This window comes from Episyrphus balteatus, chromosome X (genome assembly GCF_945859705.1).
Source record: "Episyrphus balteatus chromosome X, idEpiBalt1.1, whole genome shotgun sequence".
NCBI lineage: Eukaryota > Metazoa > Arthropoda > Insecta > Diptera > Syrphidae > Episyrphus > Episyrphus balteatus.
The window spans coordinates 9,119,001-9,133,271 of NC_079138.1; the positions used below are offsets into that span (position 1 = coordinate 9,119,001).

At 37.0% G+C, this 14,271-nt stretch overlaps 1 pseudogene; it reads left to right on the top strand.

The window, feature by feature from the left end:
* The first annotated feature begins 6,444 nt into the window (after window positions 1–6,444).
* On the top strand, window positions 6,445–6,597 carry LOC129920744 (5.8S ribosomal RNA; annotated as a pseudogene).
* The last annotated feature ends 7,674 nt before the right edge of the window (window positions 6,598–14,271 follow it).

The window sequence follows — 14,271 nt, forward strand, 5'->3', positions numbered from 1 at the left end:
TCAAATCCTGGTTTATCTTCTGATGTTCCAAAAAAGCTAGGTTGCAATTTGATGCACATTTGCATTTGAATGGTGCATTTGTTCACATATTCGTTATATTATGAATTTTAATCGTAGTTTTAAGTTTAACTCAGATAAATGTTTTGCTACATCTAGGTAGGTATCATGAATTATAATCTCTGCAACCATTTTAGATAGCAAAACATGCTGGTTTAAAAACTTTAATCATTAAAAACTAAAAAAAATTCACAAACCTAAGAATCGTGGGTAAGTTAACACAGAATAATCGCTTCCTAGTTCACTTTAAGAAATCACATAACTTACCCTGATTTAAACAACGAGATCTTACAAAATTTGTTAATTTGTATGGTTTTGTCCCATATTTATTTGTTGATTAGGAAAAAAAAGAGGTGCATGTGTGTCGAAAGCTGTGAACATAAAATCTAAATTATAATCTAAAACTCAAAATTAATAAAAATGTGGACAGGGCCGCAAAGTTATGCGTTGTGGGCCGCATGTTTGACATGCCTGGTCTAAGGTATAAGAATTCGGTCATATTTGCTGGTCCTCACATTTTGCACACTCAACTACCTTTATTAAAATAGTACTCAACGTGTTTTTAAACTTTTTTTCGCAAATATTGACTTTGAAATAAAATTAAGTGTACAGTTCTAGCTTTTGAAAAAAGTAACATTTATAACTGTAAGTTAAGAACATCGCAAGGTATGTTCTTTTGATTTATAACGACTATCAATTAACAATCAATTCAGAACTGGCACGGACTTGGGGAATCCGACTGTCTAATTAAAACAAAGCATTGTGATGTCCTAACGGGTGTTGACACAATGTGATTTCTGCCCAGTGCTCTGAATGTCAAAGTGAAGAAATTCAAGTAAGCGCGGGTAAACGGCGGGAGTAACTATGACTCTCTTCGAGCTGCTACATAGCCTCCATAGACGTTGCCAAGGCCTTTGACTCTGTCTCCCACCCGACCATCATGAGCACCATCCGCTCCTACGGAATTCCCACCGAACTGATAAGATACTTTAACGCCGTCTACACAAACTCCACAACGAACATACAAACAGGTAGCTGGACATCAAGACCAATAAAGTCCTCATGTGGAGTTAAACAAGGAGACCCCCTCTCTCCCATCATCTTTAACATGGTGATCGACAGGTTGGTAAAATCTTTACCGAAGGAGATAAGTGCCAAAGTAGGAACCTCCTCGGTTAATGCTTTAGCATTCGCCGACGACCTAATCTTATGTGCAACCACACCTCTTGGCCTACAAGAACTCCTCAACAAAACTAATCGCTTCCTACAGTCATGCGGAATGTTTATCAACACTAGCAAATGTAAAACAATTAGTATTAAAGGACAAGGGAAGACGAAAAACACCGTCGTCGAAGAGAGGACCTTCAAACTTAACAACCAAACGCTACCCTTCATCAAACGCACTGAGACGCTCAAATATCTAGGTCTGGAGTTTTCCCCGGAAGGCAAATCAAAGTGAAGTACTTGTCCCAAAACTGCAGCGCGTTACTGGGGCTCCTTTAAAACCCCAGCAACGACTGCACGTTTTGCGGACAGTTCTGATCCCACAGTTATATCACAGACTGACTCTAGGCAATGCCCATATAGGTGCACTCAACAAGACGGATAAAACCATAAGGAAGGAAGTGAGAAAATGGCTGAACCTGCCGAACGACGTCCCAACAGCATACTTCCATGCACCCGTGGAACAAGGAGGTCTAGGCATCCCCGCCGTGAGACTCAGCGCTGAAATAACTGCTCGAATCGACGGGTACCTATTGTGAAATTTGCAAACGATTTTATATGGCAGTTTTCAAGTGCTCCAGCGCTCCACTTATCCGTCTAAACCGTCTCCGCAACTTAATATTACCAAATCTGGAAGACACCGTTGTTGCAAACACCTACCTAGGCCAGGAAATAGATATAACATCAAAAAGATTGAGAATAGACCATACAAAAATCTCTTCTAAAATGGATCTAGAAAGGTACTGGACTGAAAAGCTTCATACATCTGTTGATGGTAGTGGCCTAAAGACTTCGACTGGCGACAAAAATACCCATAGATGGATCAAGGAACCCACAAAGTTATTGACCGGAAGGGACTTCATCCACTGTGTAAAGACAAGGATTAATGCCCTACCACCAAGATCCAGGACATCCAGGACTACCACCAAGATACACGAGGACGCCCGCAGCAAGACCGAACATGCAGGGCCGGCTGCCCTAGACAGGAAACCGTGAATCATATCGTCCAACAATGTCCACGAACACATAGCAGCCGAATTGATAGGCATAACTCTGTAGTCAACTACCTGAGGCGAGAAGCCACCCAGCGTAGACTTGATACCCTAGAGGAGCCCATAATTCAGACCTCGGATGGTCCTCGGAAGCCCGACTTAGTTATAAAGAACGGAAATAGAGCAGTTGTCATTGATGCCCAAATTATAACGGACTCCTTCCCCCTTGCTACAGCCCATCGGAACAAGGTAGGAAAATATGACCGGCCTGAAATTCGAAACGACCTTCGAACACTCATGGATGTCGATGAGATAGCAATAACATCAGCAACCCTGAACTGGAGAGGCATCTGGGACAGCACTAGCCTCCAACAACTAATCGACCTAGGCGTGATAAAGAAAAAGGATGCAGCCTTAGTATCGACTAGAGTTCTCATCGGCACCTATAGAAGTTTCAGGCAGTTCAATGAAGCAACGTGGATGACTAACTATGAACCTGGATGACTACAGCTTAACACCGTGGTGCCTGCGTTCAGGCACAATTCGATACGGCCACTTGTTGGATCCTGTGGGATCCCAACGTCGTATTAAAAAAAAAAAAATAGCCAAATGCCTCGTCATCTAATTAGTGACGCGCATGAATGGATTAACGAGATTCCTACTGTCCCTATTTACTCACTCGACTTAGTAGCTCTGATGTGAAAGGACGTTTTTCGATTGTGGTGCGGTTTTTGATTTTTTTTGAAGAGATAGTGATTTTTGATTCGGTTTGATACGTTTGATTTGGCTTTGTTTTTGATTACGGTTTACGATTTGATTATTGGTTGTGTTTTGATAGATCGGAAAGTAAGAGCAACTGTCCGGAGTATTTTGCATGTGACAGCGCACTGCCATAATAGCGTTTTCCATGCCCCAATACGAAGTGGTGGTTTAGGAATATTTAGTTTCACTACAAATATTCCAGTTATCATCAGCAAACGCATCCTGAAACTCAGAAGAGCAAACAATATCCTGGACGCCACTTTCGCATTATCCCAGAAAAGGATCGACAAAATCACACTAGAGCTAGTTCAGATCATATTCTAAAACCACCTAAATTCTGGACTGGCGAAGACTATGTAAAAGCAATTCAACTCCGTTTTAACCTGCTTCCTTGCGTGGGGATACCATCTAACCCCCCAGAGGCCAGATTTTGTCGTTCCGGTTGCGGTCGACGAGAAACCAACAGTCATATACTCCAAAGATGTCCAATCGTCCATACCAATAGAATTCTGCGCCACAATTACGTGGTATCCCGTATTACATCATACGCAGCAAAGAAAAATTGGACATATCTTCTCGAACCTAACATCCGATGCATTGATGGCATATTAAAAAAACCCGACATCATACTATTGAAAAACAACACGCTTATAATATGTGACGTCGGCGTTCATTGGGAAGGCCCACTCCCTCTCGCCTCTCAATATAACAACAAATTATCAATATACCGCACCCCCAACTTCATTGATGCCGTAAAACTGCGGTTCCCAAACTACAACATCCACGTACTGCCAATTATAACGGGAGCTCTAGGGGTCTGGTGTCATCAAAACAAATTTATAAAACATCACCTCAGGCTGCCTTTTAACGTTGAATAAGACATCATCACCACAACAATCCGTGCCGTGGTAGTTGCTTAACGCATACAAACTTTATGCGTTTTATATGGAGAAGTCGACCACCCATCAACATTCATCAACATCAATAACTGCTTTAGCGTTAATAACAATCGGGCGATTCTTCGGAGTAGCCCCATACACAACAGGTACTACTGTACCCAGTAGCAAAAGGATTACAGCATCAACACCTGCATTCAACATCTATATATATAAATAAATATGTACAATATTTTATTATTTAAGTATTTTTTAATGTCATAGATAAGATAAAATAAAAGACTGCCCTGGCTGAACAGTCCACATTGTATTCTAGCCAAATGCCTCGTCATCTAATTAGTGACGCGCATGAATGGATTACCGAGATTCCTACTGTCCCTATTTACTCACTTGACTTAGTAGCTCTGATGTGAAAGGACGTTTTTCGATTGTGGTGCGGTTTTTGATTTTTTTTGAAGAGATAGTGATTTTTGATTCGGTTTGATACGGTTGATTTGGCTTTGTTTTTGATTACGGTTTACGATTTGATTATTGGTTGTGTTTTGATAGATTTGTGCGATTTTTTGATATTTAATTTAATTTTTCTTTTTAATTCGAGTAATTCTTGGTGGTTTGCTTTGGTATCCACCAATCACGTGAGTTCTTTTATTCTTTTCTCTTTTTTCTTTTATTTTTTATAACATTAATTTTCATTGGCTATTGTATCATATTTTCATTACTCTTAATTTTCCAACCCACAAATCGCGTGGGTTGTTGCTTTTCATTTTCATTTACTTTATAATCTTAATTTTCATTTGCTATTTTAATATTTTTTCGTCATTTACTCTCTTTTTTTTATAAAATTAATTTTCATTGGTTAAATAAATATTTTTTCAATCATTTAAAAATTTCGCCACTTATCGGTAAATTTCTGATTGGCTGACTTTGGTTAGGCAATATTTTATAATATTGTCACCACTGCTGCCACCCTCGGCAAAATTTGGTTTATATTGTTGACACTAGTTGCCAGCTGAGTTAAAATTTTTTGAAAAATTTCAAAAAATTTTTCGATTAATTGTTGCCAACTGAGGCAAAATTAATTTTTTACGGTTGCCACTTTGAAAAATTATTTTTTAAGTGGTGTTGATGTTACGATGTTTGAGGACAAATTAATCGGAATCACCTCCGATTGTGAGAGTGAGGTTGGGGTTTTCGTTAAGCCTCAGAAGAAAGAAAGCTATCTCATTAGAGATACTGACATTAAGGTGGTTATGACTAACCCTAACAAGAAGAAGTCTAAAAAGACAAAGAAGAGAGTAGTTTCGGATTCGTCTGTGGTTGATGATTCTGCCATGGATACAGACGATTTCACGGTAGTTAAGGGTCGAAGGAAGAGGAATGTCCGCGAGATTGCTAAGGCTAACTCGTCGGAGGTCTCGGATTCCTTGGATAAGAAGAAATTTATAGTGGAGGTTTCTCCTCCTCCTTCTTCTTCTTTGGGGGATACTGCTGGCGGGTTGCCCGCACAGAAGATGGGGGTCCCTGCCCTTTGTACACACCGCCCGTCGCTACTACCGATTGAATTATTTAGTGAGGTCTCCGGACGTGATCACTGTGACGCTAACGTGTTACGGTTGTTTCGCAGAAGTTGACCAAACTTGATGGTTTAGAGGAAGTAAAAGTCGTAACAAGGTTTCCGTAGGTGAACCTGCGGAAGGATCATTAACGTGATTTTTCCAATAAAATAAAATTTATATATATTTAATATATATAAAAAATAAAAATAAAATATAAAAATAAAAATGTACAATTATGGTACAAAATGTATAAAATATACAATAAATATATAAATAAATGCAAAAAAGAATACTTCAAAAGAAGTAAAAATACAAATTAGACTGGGTGTGTTACTATAAGTAATGCATTCAGTCTTTAAAAAAAAAAAAAAAAATACTAACAAAATATTTAATGGTAGCCAAATGGTGTCGTCATCTAAATAGTGACGCTTATAACCAAAATACAAAAACAAATTAGACTGGGTGTGTTACTATAAGTAATGCATTCGGTCTTTTTTTTTCAAAAAAAAATATGAACAAAATATTTAAATGGTAGCCAAATGTCATCGTCATCTAAATAGTGACGCTTATGAAAATATATATATGCATAAACAAACTTGCTATAGCAAAAGTCGAAAAAACAAAGGTGTCGTACCCTTCGGGGTAATATCCGGGTGTAAAAACCCTTTTGGCGTGGCGTATATACGTTGCGACGAATTAACCCCTACAGGTGTCGTACTTGGACAATATCCCGGTACTATCCGGCTAAAACGCATAGCATAAGTTGTAACGATATATATATATAAAAATAAAAATGTATATAAATGTTGTACTTAGATTTCTTAAAAAGAAATGTATAAGTTAACGATTCTTTGGAATTGGACATTCGCAACATAAAAAAATACATAAAATATAAAAAGAAATAAATTTTTATTTCTTGAAAAAAAAATGACTAAATTTAAAATAAAAAAATAATAATACTCTAAGCGGTGGATCACTTGGCTCATGGGTCGATGAAGAACGCAGCAAACTGTGCGTCATTGTGTGAACTGCAGGACACATGAACATCGACATTTTGATTGCATATAGCAGTCCATGCTGTTATGTACTTTAATTAATTTTGAAGTGCTGCTTGGACTACATATGGTTTACATATGGTTGAGGGTTGTGATACTATGCTAAACAAGCTGCTTTTGTTTTATCAAATGCGCATGTTATATTATTGGATTTGTAAAAATTCATAATATTAAAATATAATATATACCTCAAAATAATATCGAGCGACAGTAAGTTCGTTTTATCTATTTTTTAGAGGATGTTAGTATATAAAAATTTCTAACATTGCAGATCGTTGTCATAATATAATTTGGCAATTAAGGCATTCTACTTGAATTGATAAAATGGCTGAAATGATCGATATATAAAAAATATTTTGAATTGAGTATATACAATTATTAGGCAAATAAAAAGTGTTAAGCAACCTCAACTCATATGAGACAACTCCCCGAATTTAAGCATATTAATGAGGGAAGGAAAAGAACCTAACAAGGATTTTCTTAGTAGCGGCGAACGAAAAGAAATCAGTTCAGCACTAAGCCATTTTGTCTTTATGGCAAATATGGGATGCAGTGTATGGAACATCTATAATCTAGTATGAGAAATTAACGATTTAAGTCCTTCTTAAATGAGGCCATTTACCCATAGAGGGTGCCAGGCCCGTATAACGTTAATGATTACTAGAAGGTGTTTCCAAAGAGTCGTGTTGCTTGATAGTGCAGCACTAAGTGGGTGGTAAACTCCATCTAAAACTAAATATAACCATGAGACCGATAGTAAACAAGTACCGTGAGGGAAAGTTGAAAAGAACTCTGAATAGAGAGTTAGATAGTACGTGAAACTGCTTAGAGGTTAAGCCCGATGAACCTGAATATCCATTATGGAAAATTCAATGCTAATATAAAAATATATAAAAAATATACAAAAAATATTTTAACAATAGTGTGCAATTTTTCCATATAATTACATTGTAATCTGTTAATGTAATAAATATTTATCATAAGATCTATTACTTAAGTTTATTCAAATTGCTTATCTTCGGATTTTCAACATAAAATAAATGTTTTGGATTTGATAAATCATTGACAGATATAATTATATATTGTGCTTAAAATTTTCGGAATTTTACAATGGTAAATAGATCAATTGATTTGTTTATTTATATTGTATGCACTTTTATGATTAACAATGCGATAGATTCAGGATACCTTCGGGACCCGTCTTGAAACACGGACCAAGGAGTCTAACATATGTGCAAGTCATTGGGTATTTTCAATAAAACCCAATGGCATAATTAACTTAACTTAATTTAATGGGATTAGTTTAGAATTTGTTATGAATTATTTATTCAATCCCGGGGCGTTCTATACAGTTATGCATAATGATATTTATACTATTTATGCCTCTAACTAGAGCGTACCTTGAGCATATATGCTGTGACCCGAAAGATGGTGAACTATACTTGATCAGGTTGAAGTCAGGGGAAACCCTGATGGAAGACCGAAACAGTTCTGACGTGCAAATCGATTGTCAGAATTGAGTATAGGGGCGAAAGACTAATCGAACCATCTAGTAGCTGGTTCCCTCCGAAGTTTCCCTCAGGATAGCTGGTGCAATTAAAAATTATATAAAATAATCTTATCTGGTAAAGCGAATGATTAGAGGCCTTAGGGTCGAAACGATCTTAACCTATTCTCAAACTTTAAATGGGTAAGAACCTAGCCTTTCTTGATATGAAGGTTTTGGTTGTGATATATTGTGCCCAGTGGGCCACTTTTGGTAAGCAGAACTGGAGCTGTGGGATGAACCAAACATAATGTTAAGGTGCCAAAATTAACAACTCATGCAGATACCATGAAAGGCGTTGGTTGCTTAAAACAGCAGGACGGTGGCCATGGAAGTCGGAATCCGCTAAGGAGTGTGTAACACCTCACCTGCCGAAGCAACTAGCCCTTAAAATGGATGGCGCTTAAGTTGTATACCTATACATTATCGCTAAAGTAGGTGGTTTATTTTCGATCTGATTGAATTTAAATTTTGAAACTTTAGTTTGTAGGAGGGTACAATGGTGTGCTTAGAAGTGTTTGGCGTAAGCCTGCATGGAGCCGCTATTGGTACAGATCTTGGTGGTAGTAGCAAATAATCGAATGAGACCTTGGAGGACTGAAGTGGAGAAGGGTTTCGTGTGAACAGTGGTTGATCACGAGTTAGTCGGTCCTAAGTTCAAGGCGAAAGCTGAAAATTTTCAAGTTATAAAAAATAAAAATTAAAAAAACATTTTAATAAATTACAAAAATACATATTATGTTATTAAAAATAAAAAAAAAATATAAAAAAAATATATGAGCAAATATAAATAAAAAAAATATAAAAAAGTACATAAAAAAAATATTAAAATAAAAAATTAAAAATACAAAACTATATATTATTATTATATGAAATAAAAAATACAAAAATAAATATTTAAAACACTTGATAAATTTTGAACGAAAGGGAATACGGTTCCAATTCCGTAACCTGTTGAGTATCCGTTTGTTATTAAAAATGGGCTTTTTGCTCATCCTGGCAACAGGAACGACCATAAAGAAGCCGTCGAGAGATATCGAAAGAGTTTTCTTTTCTGTTTTATAGTCGTACTACCATGGAAGTCTTTCGAAGAGAGATATGGTAGATGGACTAGAAGAGCATGACATTTACTGTTGTGTCGATATTTTCTCCTCGGACCTTGAAAATTTATGGTGGGATTACGCAAACTTCTCAACAGGCCGTACCGATATCCGCAGCTGGTCTCCAAGGTGAAGAGTCTCTAGTCGATAGAATAATGTAGGTAAGGGAAGTCGGCAAATTAGATCCGTAACTTCGGGATAAGGATTGGCTCTGAAGATTGAGATAGTCGGGCTTGAATTGGAAGCAATAACATGGTTTATGTACTCGTTCTGGGTAAATAAAAATTCTTGAATTTTGTTCCCCGGATAGTAGTTTACGTAACCAATTGTGGAATTTTCTTGCTAAAAATCTTAAGATATATCGCAAGGTATGTTCTTTTGATTTATAACGACTATCAATTAACAATCAATTCAGAACTGGCACGGACTTGGGGAATCCGACTGTCTAATTAAAACAAAGCATTGTGATGGCCCTAACGGGTGTTGACACAATGTGATTTCTGCCCAGTGCTCTGAATGTCAAAGTGAAGAAATTCAAGTAAGCGCGGGTAAACGGCGGGAGTAACTATGACTCTCTTAATTACATGCTCCCATGCTTAATTTACATGCTTAATTTGATGCTCCCATCAAAACAGGCGGCCTTGGCATTTTCTGTCTGACCGATAACATACCAATAATCATCAGGGACAGAATTGCCAAGCTACGGAGCTCCAGTAACACCTTGGATGCTACGTTCCAACTCGGACAACAGCGTATCAACAACATTATCAATATGATCAAGCCGGAATCGAGAACAAAAAAAGACGTGAAAGAAAAACACAGCCTCCGTCTCGAGCGCTCCTTTTCCGGTAACGGCATATATCAAGTCAAAAGCTCCGCAGCCAATACAAAACATCTAATCAAGCCTCCTAAATACTGGAATGGAGAAGACTTCGTCAAGAGCGTTCATCTTCGTTACAACTTGCTCCCTAGTGCTGGGGTTCCATCAAACCCCCCAGAAGCTAGAAAATGCCGAGCCGGATGCAATCGCACTGAATCTTTATGCCACATACTCCAAAAGTGTCCAATAACACACACAAAGAGGATAATCAGGCATGATTATGTGGTCAAACGCCTTACCGATGCAGCTACCAAACAACGTTGGGTTCACATCCTTGAGCCAAACATCAGATGCACCGACGGTACCTTAAGGAAACCTGACATCCTTTTCCTAAAAAACAACAATCTAATAATATGCGACGTGGGTATACACTGGGAAGGCCCTCTATCCCTAAGTGCTCAGTACAATACAAAACAAGCTAAATACAGTACCCCAGAATTTATAAACGCCGTACAAACAAGGTACCCGCAACACACAATATCCGTGTTGCCCTTCATCGTAGGTGCGAGGGGGATCTGGTGCGAACAAAACAAATTCTTGCAACACCACCTGCACATCAATAAAACTGCTGCATCAGACATTATAACAACAACCATCAAAGGAAGCATTATTATACATCGGGACTTCATGAAAAATGTATGGCGATCCCGACCACCTCCAAACCGGGCCTAATCCGAAGAATACCGTGCACAAAACAAATGAGAGAATCTTCGGAGGACCTCCCTACTAGACGAGGTACTACTGCCTTACAGTAGAAAAGCAGAGTGCTCAGCCGGAACCTAACATCTACCCTATTTTATAAATATAACTTATAGTATGTATTAAAAAAAAAAAAAAAAAAAAATATACCACCAATCTTATGTAAACACCAATGAAATGTATAATACAGTAGTTTGTAATTTAGTTTATGAAAAAAATAAAGGGCCGCCCTGGCTGAACGGCTCAATATTATTTCTAGCCAAATGCCTCGTCATCTAATTAGTGACGCGCATGAATGGATTAACGAGATTCCTACTGTCCCTATTTACTCCCCCAAGGGAAGACAGCCTTAACGAGGCTTGGGGGTTAAGTACGTATTCTGTTTTTACAGATGCCGAAACCAATAGTCTTCATAGGAGTTTTGCTCATTGACCCCCCGTGGTGCTCCTGGACAAACTATCATACAAGTGCCGAGCCCTTTTCAGGGCTCTCAGCCTTAAAAGGTAGTGACTAACCAATGAGACAAATATAACCTTTCATTTTGTATGGTCCTTAATTACGTATAGTTTTTGGTCTGTAATTTCATTATTACGGACTATTAAACGCTATGTATTTTGTGTGCTAATGCGTTCCCACTGCGCTGCAAGCCATATGAATGTTAGGTTAGCCCATAAGGGTATTTAAGTTATTCTTGTGTACTGAGCCTTTCCAAAGCAGTGCATAAAAGTTTAGCTTAAAAAGGAATATCTTTCCTTAGTTCTGGTGGACTAAAGACTAAAAGTTAGTAAAATAGGAAGTGGAAATAAGGTCCTAATAAACTAATGAGCCAACTCAGCATATGAGTACTGCGGGGTATTGTAGAGCCCCTGTGTAGCTTAGGCTGCATGGATTACAATACATTGGGATGGCCCTTCGGGAGCATCGCAGTGGTTGTGGTTATTCGAATGCGAAACAATTGGTAACTGAGTCTCCTGTTGGACTAGTTGCAAGAAGTGTTGATAGGCTTCGGCTCTCAACAAGGGTGAAGAGTCATGCACCAGAATGATCTTTAAATTGCTACCAGAATGTTGAATTTGCATTCTGGGGCTCTGGTCTTGGCTCGAGTAGACCTCGTATGTGGGTAGGCCCATCGTGAAATAAGCCTTAATTGGCAGGTGTTCACGTAAAGCTCTCTCACTCTGTCCCTATTTACTCACTTTCAAGTTAGCTGCTGAACAGAACGGACGTGTCCTAGTAATTCATTAGTGTTTTTTGATTGTGTTTTTTGATTGTGTTTTTGGTGGTGATCTTAAGTAGTAAAGTGTAGTGAAGTGATAGTTAAGTGATTCGGACCGATCTTGGACATTCTTCGTTTACTGGACATTTTTGGTTGCTGGATTATTTTTCTATTTTTTCCTTACTAAAAGTGAGTACTTTTGATTTTTGCTTTTGCTTTTTTGTTTTCCTTTGTTGTTGCTTTTTGGACTCTGCCTGTGCAGGTGTTCATATTAGTTCGTCAACAAGGAATTATAGTTCGTAAACAACTTTAGTTGGTAAACAACTTTAGTTGTAAACAACTCTGGTGTCGTGGTTGCCACCTGAGTTGGTTTTTGAATTTTTTGTACCTCCACGGTTGCCAACTGAGTTGAAATTATTGAAAAAAATTTTCAAAATTTTTTTTTCATAACATTGTTGCCAACTGAGGCAAAACTAATTTTCACGGTTGCCACTTTGAAAAATTATTTTTTCAAGTGGTGTTGATAAGTGATGTCTGCGGACAAGCTTATAGGGCTCACCTCCGATTGTGAGAGTGAGGATGGGGTTTTTATTAAGCCCAAAGAGAAGGAAAGCTTCCTGATGAAGGATGAATATGAAAACCCTCATGCAAAATATGATTCCGCTACCATTACTTTTAAGGGTTTTTCGGTAGTAAGTTAGCAACTGTTATAATAATATGGGTTGAAAGATGAAAAACAGGTATAACTTTTTTCAGAGACGTCAGATTGCCTTGATTTTAGATTTTTTGGAATCAGCATTAAAAAATACCTTGAAATCATGTATCATATGTGTATATTAGACTGATTCAAAAAAAAAAAATTTTTATTTTGTTCAAAGCATTGTTTAAAATATTGTTGGAAATGACGACAAAAAAATACTGTAAAAGTTTCAGCCCTTAATGTTAACATTTAGTACCGCCGCATCGCAATTTTCTATTTCCCATACGATTTGTATGGGAAAGATTGTGTATTTGTGTTTAGAATTTTGTATCTTTTTAATGGTTCATCAAAAAGGCTAAATTTAATCATTTTCTTGTATAAAATTGAACGCTCTACAAGATTGCAATTATGAAATTAAAAAAAAACGGACGCGAAAAATTAATTAAAATAATTTTTAGTTGAAAAAATGAATAATTCGAATTTATTGAAGAAATCTAATATGATAGTTTTAGGGGTTTGAGAGTTATATAAAAGGATCTGTGAAACCAAAACACAACATAGAATACAAATATTTGAAAATTTTGCCAAATTTTTTAAAAAAACATAACAATTTCGTCAAAAAATCGGAAAAAAATGAGAAAAAATTACTTTTTATATTTTAAAGTTGAATAACTTCGAAACGCGGGGGTAAATCAAAAAAAATTAATAGGAGCTTTTTTGTAGAGCGGACAATTTTATAAAATAAAATGATTTTGTGAAGCCTTTTGGATGAACCATTAAAAAGATACAAAATTCTAAACACAAATACACAATCTTTCCCATACAAATCGTATGGGAAATAAAAAATTGCGATGCGGCGGTACTAAATGTTAACATTAAGGGCTGAAACTTTTACAGTATTTTTTTGTCGTCATTTCCAACAATATTTTCAACAATGCTTTGGACAAAAGAAAAAAAATTTTTTTTTGAATCAGTCTAGTGTATATAATACCATAGCCTATTTTTGCTAATTTTGAAAATCTCCATTTCGCGATTTGACCTTGAAATCGCGACAAGCGGACATGAGATTTTTCTAGACTTTTGAGATATGTTATAGAATGGCAAAAGGAAGATATTGAGCGAAAAAAAATTCTACTAACATTCATTCCGAGGTTAAACCCTTATTTGACTGGATTATAGAAGAGCATGACATTTACTGTTGTGTCGATATTTTCTCCTCGGACCTTGAAAATTTATGGTGGGATTACGCAAACTTCTCAACAGGCCGTACCGATATCCGCAGCTGGTCTCCAAGGTGAAGAGTCTCTAGTCGATAGAATAATGTAGGTAAGGGAAGTCGGCAAATTAGATCCGTAACTTCGGGATAAGGAATGGCTCTGAAGATTGAGATAGTCGGGCTTGAATTGGAAGCAATAACATGGTTTATGTACTCGTTTTGGGTAAATAAAATTTCTTCAATTTTGTTCCCCGGATAGTAGTTTACGTAACCAATTGTGGAATTTTCTTGCTAAAAATCTTAAGATATATAGCAAGGTATGTTCTTTTGATTTATAACGACTATCAATTAACAATCAATTCAAAACTGGCA